General features: G+C 35.3%; 1 protein-coding gene and 4 non-coding genes across 5 annotated transcripts in view; 2 read left to right on the top strand and 3 right to left on the bottom strand.

Moving 5' to 3' along the window:
• LOC128993993 (elongation of very long chain fatty acids protein AAEL008004-like) overlaps nt 1–13,395 on the top strand; it is a 125,741-nt gene that overhangs the window by 15,764 nt on the left and 96,582 nt on the right. The window lies entirely within an intron of this gene.
• Trnay-gua (transfer RNA tyrosine (anticodon GUA)) lies at nt 516–605 on the bottom strand. Its single transcript is given in 2 exon segments — nt 516–551; nt 568–605. It is a non-coding gene; the product is annotated as a tRNA-Tyr (tRNA).
• Trnay-gua (transfer RNA tyrosine (anticodon GUA)) lies at nt 2,211–2,299 on the bottom strand. Its single transcript is given in 2 exon segments — nt 2,211–2,246; nt 2,263–2,299. It is a non-coding gene; the product is annotated as a tRNA-Tyr (tRNA).
• Trnay-gua (transfer RNA tyrosine (anticodon GUA)) lies at nt 2,783–2,871 on the bottom strand. The gene is given in 2 exon segments: nt 2,783–2,818; nt 2,835–2,871. It is a non-coding gene; the product is annotated as a tRNA-Tyr (tRNA).
• Nucleotides 6,524–6,612, top strand: Trnay-gua (transfer RNA tyrosine (anticodon GUA)). Its single transcript is given in 2 exon segments — nt 6,524–6,560; nt 6,577–6,612. It is a non-coding gene; the product is annotated as a tRNA-Tyr (tRNA).

Genomic DNA, 13,395 nt, shown 5'->3' with positions numbered 1-13,395 from the left:
ACGTAATGATAGCGCAGTCGTCCGCAATGACCTTGCCATCTAGTAAATCACACATCTGGTAATGAACTTCAAACACAGGAATTGCAAAGTAACCGCATCATTAGCTTTATGATTGCGTCTGAAGATTACAATGCTTGGTACATCCGTAGGAATAAACATCAACGAGTTTGAGAAGGCTATTTGGTAATTGCAACGTCAATCAATCTTTGGGAATGGTTCTGTAAACGTCTTCAAGCTACACTGAAGAAGAGGTTGCGCGAACAAAGACTTTAGTGGCTGCACTGACACACTAGGATTTCGAGATATGTCAGAGACAAAAAACAAAATTACCCTTCTTTAGGCTGTGAAGAATATCTGGTGATAATGCAATCAGTCCATTTGATCGACGAATCCATTAATCAAACTTGATAAAAAATCGTGGAAAACTTCTTAAACGTTTCAACGTACTATCTAAACCAAGTTAAGATTATATTTTCGTCACCCAAAAAGGCTTTTAGTAATTCTACAAAATTAAGTCCTTCGAGCCGGATTTGAACCAGCGACCTATGGATATCACCTTTTTTGCCTCTACAGTCCACCGCTCTCACCAACTGAGCTATCGAAGGAGCTGACGCTGCAATGAGTGGACGGTTTACGTAAACACAGTGGATATCGCGAATGGAGAAACAATTCACATGTTTTACTGTCGTGAGATCTACAAACTATATTTTCAGGGTGAAAAAAGGACATGGAAAAGCTCGTGACGGCTCATGGGGCTCGTAAGGTAGATTGCTCTGTGATATTATGAACTGTAGGTTCCGATGGATTCTGTAAAGTGTTTCGGTGTTTGTGATCCTTTTCGGCACAGTTTACCGGCGAAAACCATATATAGATGGCGTCGATTGCTGTACTGTAATGTGATTAAGTTCCTTTAAATTGAGAATTCCTCCGGGAAACCACAACACTATGGAAGGTTTCTGACGGTTGCTATGACTGTCACGATAGGCCGTTTTGCTTGTGGGTCGCCGTGTTAAAGAATCCCAGGATTTACCGTTGTCTAATGCAGTCCTAGAGACGCACTCAAACAGTTTAACAGTCTCTTGCAGTCACAGGCTAATCTGCAAGCAATATATCGTTTTACTGTTTCGTCCAGAACTGAAAGACTCCCGCGACCGATCTTGAAGTGTATATACGAAAGGTCTTCTCCAAACTGTGTCACCAGGTACCACTATTTCTGATCTAAAGCACGTATCTAAAAATAGTAATAGAAGGTAAAAAATAAAACCATTTACTACCCAACATAATGCAATCATTAGATTAATTCACTTGATTATTTAATGATCAAAGTATTTTACGACCATAAAAAAGTTAACGAACTCATAGGACTTTTAGTTTTAATAATAATAAAAATGCAAACTAAGTTTTTTCACTTCGACACGTTTCCTCATCGCTTACGCTCAAGGACACTCAAAAAGTAAAATCCTTAGCAAAGACAACCAAATGTTAGCACAATACAAAGGAAATACAATGGCACAATTTAGCGACCTACATTTAAGTCTGCGACTCGTGTACCTACTTCATTGCTCCCGAAGTAGTTAACTGCTGAAAACATGACAATTTGCTGCCGTAAATACAATGATTCGTGTGGCCAATTTAGCTCGTGCAAAATTTGATCAGATCAACTCGGATACTGATTTGAAATAGCACTAACGCAAATATGTTTGTAATAAACCAGCAATCATCGATGTATATAATCGATGCCTGCAATAAACTACTGCAGTACAATAACTGCAATAAACTTTCAGTGAATTGTTTTTAACTGCAATAAACCTATCACGAATTGATTTTTAACTGACTGTATGCAATCTGCTACGTCAATTTGAAACGCTGGGCGGAAAAACACACTTGAGTCAGTAAGTGTTTTACAGACGGATAATATTTGTGTGCAAAAGCTCATTCGTTCGAGTCGGATTTAAACCAGCAACATATTCGCATGAGCTGGAAATCAAACTTTCAATGTTTGAGATTTTCAAAACTTTTCAAACGATTTTTTCTGTGTTTGTCAAAAGAAAAAAGAAATACCCAACGGCATAATATTCTTGTTCAGGAAATATATATTGCATATGTTTGTTGGACAACCGAACTCATTAAAGTCACCCGGTCATTTAGTAAAGGATTTTATTTTTTAGATTTATGTTATTAAAAATATTCAACCATACTTCAAAATTAAATCCTTCGAGCCGGATTTGAACCAGCGACCTATGGATATCAGCTGTTCTGCCTCTACAGTCCACCGCTCTACCAACTGAGCTATCGAAGGAGCTGACATTTCGGAGAGTAAACAATTTACATAAGATATGCTGGTATAAAATGTGAGGGATACGCTTCCATATAACTGCTGTCAGAGCTATATAATATTGCCTTTAATTTAATCAATGGCCCCATGTTTCTCGGGGTGAAACAAATTAGATTTTTTCAGGTTGGTTGATCCTCCTAAGCTGCCAAAGATCCTTTTTTCAACGAAAACCACAGATATGGATAAGAAGCAGAGGACGCGACCCTCAGTTAGTAATTTCGAGAATAAAATGTCACTGCTGTAGAGTTCATGCATATTTTTTGTCTTGGTGGGCACATATGTTGCGTATTGGGATGGTTAAGATTTAAGTCTACTTTAAACCTGATAAAAGGCAGTGACACATGGATTCGTCGTAACTGGTTCATAAAATACTGAAACAAAAGTTCATACTTCACTTGGCTACTTCAATCTAAAGCTAAGCATCTAATTTTACAGTGCAAAATTAAATCCTTCGAGCCGGATTTGAACCAGCGACCTATGGATATCAGCTGTTTTGCCTCTACAGTCCACCGCTCTACCAACTGAGCTATCGAAGGAACTGACATTGCGAAGATTGAATGATTTACTTCAGACAGTGAAGGTAGAAGTAGTGTGGGTGAACTCTAAATAACTACTTGAGGAAGTGTGTTTATTTGTGTTCAACAAGAAGATATTGATATTGTCGACTGCTGATAAGAGGCTTTTAAGCCTTTAAACCTCTAAAAGACGTATTGCTCGGTGTGAAAAAAGAATACAATCCACCGGCGGTTGTTGTGAGGCATTAAATTCTCTTACAAACAAAAACAACAAAAGATGTGGAAGACTTCAAGTCCTTTTCAAGCAAATTAAAAATTGTCCGATGTGAAAGATAGCTTATAGATATCTTCGGACGGCTGTTATGAGAGGTTTTTGATTCAAGCTCATGAGCTTAAAGACCAAATGGAATGTTTCTTGGTAAAATCCATACAATATACAAGGTGTCAAAAAGGTTTTGTACTTAGGGATATGATTCCTTATACCAAGAGAGAGAGAGAGAGAGAAAGACTATATTTAAAGATTAAGGAAAATAAACGTATACACAATCCCGGAAAGATTATATTAAACATTTCGGAAGTGTCTAGCAGGTTTATGCGTTCTCCTCGTTCAATTTTCTCCTTACCTTTGACTTCTCTTATTAATTGCCGCATTTGGCAATACATACCAACTCATTCAATACAATACCAGCAATACATACCAACACATACCGCATTTGGTAAAATATCTATTAACTTTTTAGTATATTTACAATTGTTAAACGATTTTTAGCTAATTTCCTATACAGGGAATAAGCTGTTACCGTAGGTCTCATGGTAAGACCTAGACCCGGGACCGATTTACTTTTTCGTTTTGAGGTCCCCAGAGGCCAAAAACACCCTCCGTTAAAATTTATATATAATATGTCCGTTAGCGCGATAACTGAAGGAAAATGGTCAGATTTTGATGGAATTTGGTACAAACGTGAAAAAACTACGTTTATACGAACGAATTCGCAAACCAGCATGATCGGATTATGGAAACGGGGGTTTATGGGATAAAAATTGGGTTTTCCCATTTTTGACTCTAAAAACAAAAAGTTCACAATTTCTTTCCAGACCATTTTGTAAGAACTAAAAATTTTCTATATTGAAGCGTTGTTGTATGCCTGACGGTTACGGATAACAAAAAAAAAATAATTTAACATTCACGTGCTATTTTTATGGAGAATAAATAAACTGTTGTAGTTTGCTTGTTTATGGATATATATTTTTATCAAAGTTTAAAATTTTGTTTATTTCATACTAAGCTATCAACATTTCAATAAAAAAACACACCTTAATACCTTCCTTGTAGCAGAAAACCTAGGTACTCATAAAAATTAATGTTATTTAAATAGAAAATAAATCCGACAATTTAGTAGAAATCCAGCCAGGTAAATGGCAATTCGATTAGTCTGCAGTTTTGCTGTGGCGAGGGTATTTTTATTTGCCTTATACACAATTTGCACCCCTGCAAGCCAGCACGCCCTTTTATACCCAATAGTTTAATTTCAACCATAAAATCAAAATACATATTTTAAATACATAGCCAGTCAATCAACACAGATACACCCAGTTTAGTAACCCCGCACGCGCATCAGGTGACCTCTTATCTGGTAATGCGTGACGCAGCGAGATGAGGAAGTATTTGCCAGGTAAGCATGAAGCGAAAGTGTTCGACTTACGTTGGCCTTGGCCTCCTAACCCTATACAGTGAGCACTTTCATTCATTCCAACACCTCAGCTGGGTATAGTAGTCTAACTAACGACCATTTATCGCAAAATTAAATTAGTTTCACCACGTTTATGATTTGTAGAATCACGATCATTTTAATAATTAATATTAGGTTTAAATACTTGGAGAACTGTTAGACGATCCTGGTTTTGGTGTCGAATGGTTTTAAACCTAATGATTCAGTCTCAAATTTAATACCAGAACTTGGGGTTTCCTAAAAACACACACTAAAAAAAAAATTGATTCGAAAACATTTCACAAAATTGCTTTTCACGACTAACCATCCCCGGCAACGCCCCGCAACACCCTACGTCCTTAACCAGCAAATTACAATAATGCTATGGAGAATATTTTAATAAGACAATTTACTCAGCATTGAGAATATGTAAACTATCGTAGTTTGCTTGTTTATGAATATATTTTGATCGAATTTGGCAAATTTACCTTGTTGACATTCCTTGTAGCAAACCCAAGTACTCACTATCTTAATATTATTTGGGAATATTTCAGTAGAAAGTAAGTTTAATTGGAAATTCACTTAGTCTGCAGGCTTGCTACAGCGGTGTATTTTAAATATTTAACTGTCCGAGACTTTTTGCCACACTGTATGGTAAATAGAAGAACCACGTTGATCAAATCTCTTTGAATAAATCCAAACTGTGTACAGAGCGCAGTCTTTGAATACAATTACAAGTCAATTTAAATAACTGCAGTAAAATACTATACGTTGTTTGCAGACAGCTTATATGTCATCGATTGTTTAAAGAGATTAAACCATTTTAGATCAAAGCGAAATAAGGATTGTTCAAAGACACAACCACTTTGTCAACATTCTCGTATAACAAAGATAAAAATCAATCCGTTACGATGGAATAAAAGAAATATGAAATTGAGTTTTTTCATGCTATAAATGAAATTAAATGAATTGTCCGGCTTTGAACATGAATTGTAACATGCATTGTAACCGAATCCTGTTAATTTGTTTTTAAAGATAATTTCCGAAACTTGACCAAAAATATACATATTACGAAACTATAGTTGTGTGAACGATCGCGTATCAATATTCTTAACTAAAACAAACTTATTTGTGTTAACCAAATTTATACTAATCTAAATTGTAAATCAACCAATAATCATGCGTATTCGATAAAAATGTTAAAAATGTCATCCAACCACAAAACTAACAGCATACACAAACAACATTCCCAGCATAGTATCAGATAAACCATGCAACGATGTGAATACTGCCCCAAAATACTATCTATATGCAGAATAAATGAGACACGTGAGCTATAGGTTACGTAAACAATGTCACGTGACATGGGATAGAGTATGCATACTTTTGAGGGTTTGGGCAAAATCTAAAATGCTATGTTTGAAAAGGATTGAAATATTTAAAATTAAGTGAACAAATTGCAAAATGCACGTAGAAGATATGTCTTGGTAGCAAGACGTATCGAAAAGTTAAGTTTCGAATCGAAGTCACTCAACTCTTATTTTATCTATCAATGCAGTAATTCTTCGAAATAGAGTACTATAATCCTCCAAACACCGATACAAGTTACTTGCTGTCAGCCTACCAACTATCATACTAAGCTAACAATCATAAAAACAAGCTACAGAATTCATAATGGTATGAGAAGATTACATTCTCACAATTCAATGTCTAAATATCTAACTCAGTCAGATTAGGTTTTGACATGACCCGATCATAACATAAAAACTGAAATTTGCTTGACAATCGACCCTTTAAAATTAACACTTTCCTTTTTCTTGTAACTCGAGATTCACTTAAATATTATCTACTCGTATATTAAAATTTCAGAGACTGTTGTCATGTTTTTATCGTTTTTTTCTTAGAAAACGCAATGTAAAAGTTTATAGAGCTAACTGTATCAATATACTTTCACTTTCTCAGCTCCTTCGATAGCTCAGTTGGTAGAGCGGTGGACTGTAGAGGCAAACCAGCTGATATCCATAGGTCGCTGGTTCAAATCCGGCTCGAAGGATTAAATTTTGATGAATTTATAAGTATTTTTATAAACTTTAAACTTGAGGACAAATTTCAATCTTGCTGGGATAGTTTTTTTCACCTTAATTAATTTCAAATTTACATACTGAATAGAGTTTAGCTGTGATTGTTTCCAATTGGTTCATGGATTACACAAAAAATCCTTCCTGTATAGTGGATATGCTGGAAATGTAATGACAGAGACTTTGATGGTAACTGCTAGACTTAATAACAATTCATGCAATGTATCTTCCATTTTTATGATAGTGGGATGTCACTGTATTTAACAGTTGCATATCTTATACTTTAGTACAGTACATTGATCATGATAAAACTTCATGCAGATCTTGGAGAATATATTTGGATTGTAACTTGGTTCTGCAGTATAGCAGAGTGTCCAAAAACGTTTCAGGACTTTGAGATATGATTCGTCTTACAAAAAAAGTTCATAAAATAAAGGTACAGCATGTCCGAAAATGCATACATACCCAGATATCTGCCATTTTGGTTTTTATATGTAACCATTTATATTTTTAAAATTTTCTAACTGATCTTTATAAAAATTGGTATGTTTATTAAAGTTGAATAGATATAGGTTGGAGGGTGAAATTAAGTTTGCCAAATTAAATTTTAAAATAGCAGCCGTTTAAATTTTCATAAATTCAATTTAAAAAAAAATGCAATTCTTATGTTAATAGGTCAAGATCAGTTTTATTTTACATTCCAAGTTTCCTATTAAACTAGAACAAGATAAAAAGATAAAATAACTAATAGCTGAAATATCACATATTTGTAAAATAATACTAAACTTGTCAGGGTGTATATAACTTTTCCTTATTAAAGAACCGAATATTGCAACTATAGAGAGCTGTGATGTATAATAAATAATATTGAACGATATACTCACATAGCGATAAGTTACACCATAATGATATTATAGGTAGATCCCAACCCTACATTAACCTTACAGATCGTTCAGCGAGTGTTTTGATGAATCGCAAATGCATTCTCAAATTACAAATTACATTTCGTGCACATCGACATTGACTTTTGCATACGCGAAATTTAATGTTCGTCTGATCAATACATCAAACCGCACCAGAGTCCATTAGTCTGTATCCAAATGGAGATTGCATGCAAAAGAGACAAGTGTGCAAGTCTTAATTCGTCAGCAAATTTTACCACTTAGGACTCTTGAGTTGTATTAGCGTGTTTTAAACACCATTTGCATTGTTCGTATACGTAATTGGAGAGGGCGTCAACATTTTAGTTTTACTGTATTTTTACATATGGAATGCATCGTATTTAAAACCTGAAAATTAGTAAAAGATCAATGTCGAGTGGAGTGTATGTGTAGCTGGTCAATCCATAACCAATGCCAGTAAAACCGTACACTGTAGTTTCTTCTTTATTCGCAGATCATTTTATGGACGTTAAGCTGTCTTCATTGCAGAGTTTAAGGCACGAATGCGTTTTGCTTTATGTCGAGAGAGCCTTGTTATTTGTCCTTAGTATCTTGGTATTTTTAACAAACCTATTGAACTATCCTAGAACAGAAGAAGGACATTTATTCGACAGTGCATTCTTTAGCAACAAACACACGTTAAACATGTTTCACATTTTAAAATCAGCTGAGAAGTCTACTTGCGCTAAAAGTCAATAGTAAAACAAACATGTCCCACAAAACGTACTTGAACACAAAACGGCGACCTGTAGTTTAATGTGTCATATGGACAAAAAACATGCTTCACAGCGAAGGTTGTGAGACGGGAAATGAACTTGGCTCGCGGTTGCTAGGTGGTTTGCCTTGCTGGGAACTTGGAAGTTGGAACTTCCGGTGTTCTTTGGTACAACACATGTAGGAGTGGACATTGTAATTTGACTGACCACTTCGATTGCTGTTGATTACATTTAATCGAGGATACCTGTATGTGGTTTCATTCTCGTTCGATGATCGAAAAATGGGACCTTTTTCTAACTAGAAGTCGGAAAGCTTGTAAGGCCAAATCAAGTATAATTTGGCTGGACGCTGGATACCTCTATTGCTGTAGATAAAATTTTTTTCAAGGGTATTTGGCTTAATTATCTATTATTAAAACGGGACTTTTTGCTACTAAAACAGACGAAAAACATAAGGTCAATCATAAATACCCGGTTGTTATTTGGATGAATATTCTATCAGTTAAGGATGATTATATTCTTATAAAAGATTATGTACCATCGTTCAAAATTAAATTCTGGCCCTATTTGGTACTAAAGCAGGCGAAAAGCATAAGTTCAATGTTGAATACTCACAAGGTTAATTGTTTTGTTAAATACTTGAATTATTGCTGTTGATATTTTTTTTTATCATTATTTTTTCATAGTTTTATTCATAATATTTTTATATTAACAGTGGTGTTAATATGTGGATTATTTCATATTCTAAACCCGAAAACGAATTTTTTCGTACATACAGTACAACAATGGGACCCTTTAGTAAGCCCTTTGCATGCAGTGCACCATAGATGTAAAACATGTGTTTGGATAAAATGTGTTTTCAATCGTTAGGAATAACAGAAGTAGGTGCTTTGTTTGTTCTTTAATGAATTAAACACACTTCCTGCTAGAATTCTATCAAACCCTCTAAATCAGCTGAAGACAATTTAGGCAAGACTATGTATTGAAAATGTGGATTTTGAAGTTTACTCTTTTTTATTTCCTGCTATTTTACTATATTTAGAACTATTTAGCAACAACATATCCGTGCAGTATTGCTTGGCCTCTTAAATTATAACCCAAGAGCAAAGTGCATGCTCGAACCTGCACACTAAAATATCGGAAAAATCATGCGAAATTCAACGTAACCTGCAATGACCAGCATGTCTAAAAACGTTTACAATAGGATTATAAGTCCATCAACAGTCAATAGATGTACCACGCTTAAGTCGAAGCCAATTAAACCAATTGCTAGTTCGGATTCTCGTGATCTGCTCAGCTAGCCTTGAACTACCGGAGCTACTTTTTGCTGACGAGCGTCATTGTGTTTTCCCTAGCCGAGTCGTGCGGGTTTTATTTTCTTTTTGGAGTCTGGTAAAAATATTCCACGGTCCTTGTTACGTGGGCATCGTTTATTTCGATACCTGTGACGTACATTCCATAAAAGGTGGAAACGCCGAACTATAATTTTACTACTGAAGAACGTCTCAAAAATGCCTCTTACTAAGAACAATATACCAGCTGAACTATTTAGATCTTGCCAAGAAGTATTTAAATTTCAGTTCCTCCATTTCTGAGTCTAAAGTCAATCTCTACATCACACAAAAGCTCTAAAAACACCTCAGAGTAAATTTCCACCTTTTTAGGTTACAACATCTGTTGTAAATTACAGTCTTGTTGTGAATGAGTAGGTACAAAAGAAAAAATTAAAAAATAATAAGTAGAAAATTAAAAATAGTATACAATCTGTTAGGGGCTCGTTGTTCTGTAAGGAATTTCTACTTACTCAAATACTTTCATCATTATCGAATTACTGTTTTTCAATGCTACTTGAGTAAGTGAACTCGTAAGCAATCTGTTTTCAACACATTAACAATATTTTTTGCTTAAAACACTACATTAAAACTGTGATTAACGTTGTGTACGTATTGATAAATATGAATTCATGGTTAGTTTGTGAGCACTAAAATCACCTTTTCAATCCTCGGAAGGTTCGCCTAAACCTTTGTTTCTTTGTCAACATTTAAATGAAGACTGCTAGTCACGTGGTAATCAGAGAGTCACGTGCTGAGAGTTATGTGACTTCTGGGTATTTTGTAAACACCAAAGAAGTCATTGAACACCTCACATCCTTCAGAAATAGTTGTAATGGTAGAATCACAGTACAACATACTATAACTTTAAACATCCAATACTAATGCAACAGCTGTGTCTTTACACCAAATAGTTTGAACAGAAGAATTCGGAAGTACTCCTCAGGCGGTGTGGTCAGCCTAGTTCTGCCACAAACATCAGTAATAGCCTCAATTAGTCCGGAAGATCCTCCTGAGTTGAGGACAGACATGTTTTCCCGGAGTGTGCCAGGCAATCAAAAGATGACTCTCCTCGATCTGAAGATAGTGTAAGGATGTTGGTCGATTAATTTTGATAGATAATATTTAGACAGTGAATTGCGGAATATTCTGTCAAAAATCAACCATGGATTTCGTGTTTCTTTTTAGCTTAAATGTGGCTAAGGAGCTTTTGAAGACAACTTAATCCGTCTGGAGTAGTAATGGCATTAAGAATGTTTGTAAACGGAGTGATTTTCGTTTTTCTTCACTGTGTTATTGTTATTCTTATTCTTTTTGTGTGTGGCATTTTGTGAACGAGAAACAAACGCCTTTTAAGGGTTAGAGGTCCAAATCCCAAACATTTTGTGGATATGTTGGGGTTTCGTTCCTGTCCCTATAAGAGGAACATTACAGAACGGATTGTCTTTCGCAAGTTTACTAAAAACAATGGTTTTACATCAAATTTCCCCTCTTACATGAATATAAACCAATTTCAAACTCCATAATGTAAAATTTTACCACTACTGTTTGTACGTATTTTACCTTTCGTTTAATTAATACATGTTTGGATGAATATTAAAGCTTGACACAAACCTAAGTCAATATTAGTGAAGAGGTTACTCAATCTCCTTCTTCAATCTTCGTTTTGTTGATTTTATTTGAAAATACTGTAACAAAAATGATAAAAAACTCTGCAAAAATGAAAACCATTATGATTTGCTATCAAGATTTATCTTCTTCTCACTATTAAATTCTTGTGATGAATTCAATTTGAATTCCACCAGCTATTGAGGGTGCAATGGCTTGTCTCTCTGTGTTGATGGTCGGTTCGGCGACCGCAAGTGATCTGGACAAGGTCAAGGCTTCGTCGGCCTCAGGAGAGTTGGACTACTTTTTGCGCGGATGACGTCAAGGGAGTTTCCTGTGCGCAGACGCAATAACAAGTGCCAAAGACGCAAGCGCGGAGACTGGTGGGCGTGCCATAACATGCCATCGACGCGAGCAAACAAGAAACAAGCGGTGTGCTGGGAGGTGTTGATAATAATAATTGTGGCAGATGTTTTGTTTAATCCCTGGATTTTGTTTGGATGAACTGTAATTTTATTTACTTTACTACCTTGGTAGATCGATTCACCATTCCACGACGATACGATTCCGTACCAAAATCAAATATTGATCTTCATCTAAAACTTGCAGGGGATCTATGAACATGTTAACGACTAATGCGCTTCGATGTTTCTCAGTGTTTTATTTTTGTCTGATGATATTATAAAGTTTTACCATTCAACATCTTAATAATCTTTAATTTTCTTTGTCAGAACAGCTATAAATTCAGTAAACGAGAAATAAATTGTTGACTTGAACACCCAGTCGTTGCAAGACATACATTGGTTTCTACTTAGTATCTCTATAGGTATCTCTGATCACTTCAAATTGTCTTTATCTTATCCCTACAAATTATATTCGATTGGCACAAAAGTAAATAGTGTGATATTTAATTTTTATCTATTTATACTGTGCTATTAGATAATTCATCTGGAGTTGAACACAAATTTAACTCCTAACTAAAGTTTTCAACGAAGGGCCTGCTTTCGAAATAAATGGGTTACGCTGGGAAAATCTTGAAAAGATTTTGGGATTTTTTATGGTTTACTTTGTTAAGTTCAGCTTACCCTTTATAAATTCAACAGATTTAATTGCCTTATGCCAGTTAGCCAGTGGAAAAGCTCCTAACGGAGAAGATGCTATCTTCAACACGTTAGGCGAGTTTTTCTAAATCTTTGTTTAGTATTATATAACAATGAAATTCTTCTCTCACGTGTTCCTTGTTCGCGAACGAGTTTGTGGAGCGCCAAAAGGATAAATCCTGAAGACAACCTTCAACACCGCGCTGTGTAGCAAGTTACTGTCCTTGATCCTGTGTTTGGTATGGGCCGGTCTATAGCCACCTCTACAGAAGGCTACTAGAGGCTGTCATGAAAGACTACTAGAGAAGGCTGTGGCCGGTCTCGTGATTCTGATTCTTGTTGAGTGTTCAATTTTGATTCCAATTCCCAATTAGGTTTGATCATGACGTTCCTCTATTGTGCCATCATTCGAAAAGCACGTACACGCTGATGTACATGATCAGTCAAGGATTATTACATTTTTATAGTTCACAAACGATTCATCATAGGTTCCAGTTGTGGATTCCTCGAAATATGGATTGTATCACTCAATAATCTTACTCTTGTTTGGCCTCGTTGTTGACATGCTGAAGCCAATTATGTTTCTGGCAGGGATAGGAAGAGTGCTTTTTAATCTTTGCGACTTTAAAAGGTTTTTGAACCAAGTAAAAGATATATTCTTGTGCCAATACTTGAACTCTGTTAATATAACCAAATAATGAATTGCGCCTTGTAAATAGTTTTCTTGAATGAGATTAACATATTTAGTCAACGTGAGTGCACTCAAACGCATTTAGAACAAGATGAACGCATGAAAATGCTTTATATTTGTTTTATTATCTGTTCAGCTAGCCTTGAACTACCAATACTACTCTAATAGATGAGGAGGACTCTTTGTATTGGTGATATTCACGCATAAGTATATATAAGTAATAAGTATAAAACTGTGGCGTTTTGATTTATTTGAGGATGATGGTTTATAATTAGATTACATTGTCTTACGGTCTGTAACTGGTAGCCATATCAACATAGCATAGCAACAGGATGCGGTTACAGAATAGGTATTCGTTGGAATATAAGCTT

This window comes from Macrosteles quadrilineatus, unplaced genomic scaffold (assembly GCF_028750875.1).
Source record: "Macrosteles quadrilineatus isolate MER2022 unplaced genomic scaffold, UCM_ALF_1.0 Scaffold_5__1_contigs__length_97177068, whole genome shotgun sequence".
Taxonomy (NCBI): domain Eukaryota; kingdom Metazoa; phylum Arthropoda; class Insecta; order Hemiptera; family Cicadellidae; genus Macrosteles; species Macrosteles quadrilineatus.
This window is presented reverse-complemented; position numbering and strand designations above follow the sequence as displayed.